Source organism: Penaeus vannamei, chromosome 7 (genome assembly GCF_042767895.1).
Source record: "Penaeus vannamei isolate JL-2024 chromosome 7, ASM4276789v1, whole genome shotgun sequence".
NCBI classification, from domain to species: Eukaryota; Metazoa; Arthropoda; class Malacostraca; order Decapoda; family Penaeidae; genus Penaeus; species Penaeus vannamei.
The window spans coordinates 2,396,169-2,398,668 of record NC_091555.1 but is presented as its reverse complement, the minus strand read 5'-3'; positions in this window follow the sequence as shown (position 1 = coordinate 2,398,668).

The window sequence follows — 2,500 nt, the reverse complement described above, 5'->3', positions numbered from 1 at the left end:
GGAGGATTGGAGAAAGAGAGGAAGGAGGAGGAGGAGGAGGGGGAAAGAGGAGAATGGGGAAGGAAGGAGGAGGAAAAGGGGAGGGAGAAAGAGGTGGAGGAGGAGGAGGAAAAAAGGAGGGGAGAAAGAGGTGGAGGAGGAGGAAAGAGAGGAAGAAGAGAAGGAAAGACGTGAAGGAGGAGGAGGAAAAGAAGGGAAGGAGAGAGGGATGTGGGAGAAGAGAGGGAAAGAAGGAGGATTGGAGAAAGAGAGAGGAAGTAAGTGGGAGAGGAAGAGGGGGAAGGAGGAGGAGGAGGAAAAGAAGGGGAAGGAGGAGGAAATAGGTGAAGGAAAGGTGGAAAGAGGAGAACGGAAGGAAGAGGGGAAGGAGGAGGAGGAAGAAGCTGGGGAAAAGAGGGAGGAAAGAGAGAGAAGGAGGAGGGGTGACGGGAGAAAGAGGTGAAGAAGTAAGAAGAGAAATAAGAGAACTTGAGGAAGAGAGCAAGTAGGAGGAGGACGGAAGAAAGAAAGGGAGGAGAAGGAGGGTAAAAGAAAAGGAACAAGGGAAGAGAAGGAGAACACAATAGGACGGAGAAAGGAGGCGGTGTAGGTGAGAGAAGAGGAGCATAAGGAGGGGTAGGAGAAAGAGGAAGAGGAAGGAGGGAGGAGGAGAAGGATATAAAGAGTAGGGAGGGAAATGACGTAATAGTGCAAGGATATCTCAGCCTTGTGGATATAAGCGATTATCCAGTTTTCTGAACCTCTGGTTAGATTGGCTGCAGAAAATCTATTGAGAAACACAATGCGAGGTCATTCTTTGGGTTTTTCTCTCCTTTTAATCTGCTCTCTCTCTCTCTCCCTTTCTCTCTCATTTCCTCTTTCTTTCTCACTCACTCGCTCTATGTTTAGCTTTGTCTTTTGCTCTCTTTCTCTCTCTTTCTTTTTCTTTCTCTCTCTCTCTTTTTCTTTCTCTCTCTCTCTCTCTCTTTCTCTCTCTCTCTCTCTCTCTCTCTCTCTCTCTCTCTCTCTCTCTCTCTCTCTCTCTCTACTCTCTCTCTCTCTCTCTCTCTTCATCTGTCTAACTCACACTTTAGGTTATTACATACCTTTTCCTCACTGTCTTCTTTCACTCTTGCCTTCACACCTTCCTTCCTTTATTTCTTCTCCCTATCCATTTCTTTTTAGTCTTACTCTCTCCTAGTTCCTCTTCCTCTCTTCCCTCCTCCTCACGCCGTCTCTCCCCATCCCCCTCCCCTTACGCCGTCTCCCCCCACCCCCTCCCCTCACGCCGTCTCCCCCACCCCCTCCCTTCCCCATACCCTCCCTCCTCCTCGCGAGTGATTTCATAGGCAAATTTTCCCATGCAAACAGACTTTATCCCATGGGAAAGCGGGGGGTGGGTGTGGTGGGGGGGGGAGGAGGAGGTGAAGGAGAGGAGAGAGACGAGGAGGAGGAAGAGAAGTTGGAGAGGGAGGAGAAGAAGAAGGAGGAGGAGGAGGAGGAGGAGGAGGAGGAGGAGGAGGAGGAGGAGGAGGAGGAGGAGGAGGAGGAGGAGGAGGAGGCGAAGAAGAAGAAGAAGAAGTAGAAGAAGGGAAAGGAGGGAGGAGGAGGGAGGCGAAGAGAGAAGAGAAAGAAAGAAGGGAGGAGGAGGAGAGGAGGAGGTGAGATGGAGATTCAAGATCGAGGAATAGGAAAGGAAAGAGGAGGAGGTACAGAAGGAGGAGAAAGGCGTAGGAATAATAAGCAGGAGAAGGAGTAAGAATGGGAGGAGGAGAAAGAGCAGTAGATAGGGAAGGAAAGGGGGAGATACAGGAGAGAAGTGATGAAAAGGTGGAGATAAAAGAGGTGAAATAGAGAGAAGAGGAAGGAAAAGAGAGAAGAGCGAAAAAGGGATAACAACGAGAAGAAGAAGTAAAAGGGGGAAAAGGGAGAAGTGTCATAACGATAGAATAAGAAGAAAGGAAGAGAAATAAAGAAGAAAGATCGGAAAAGAAAGAGTATAATAGTAAAGGAAAGCGACAAAGAATACAAAGGAAAAGTAAAGGAAAAAGAAAACAACTCAAAGAAAATCAGAGAAAAAAATCGACTTCGGAAAATACAAAAATAAAAGAAAATACAAAGCTAAAGAAATATTTACAAAAATAAATAAAGATGAAGAAGAACGTTGGAAGACTATATAACTGCATAAAAAAGAGCAAAGAAACGGAGAACTTCAAAGAAGAAGAAGAAAAAAATCAACAAGAACAAAAATACAACGGAAAAGAAAACAGCAAAATCAAAACAAAAGCAAAACACAACAAAGAAATAAGGATAATAACATCAACATCAACAACAATAAAGAACAAGTCGAAAAAAAATACAGACGGATATGGGGGCACTCACCCCCCTCTCCCCACGCCCACCCACCTTCACCCCCTCCCCCCTTTTCACGCCCCCTTTCACCCCCACGCCCCCTTCACCCCCCTCCCCCCCCCCCCAACCAAGCCCCCCCTTCACCCCCCTTCACCTCCCTTCACCCCCC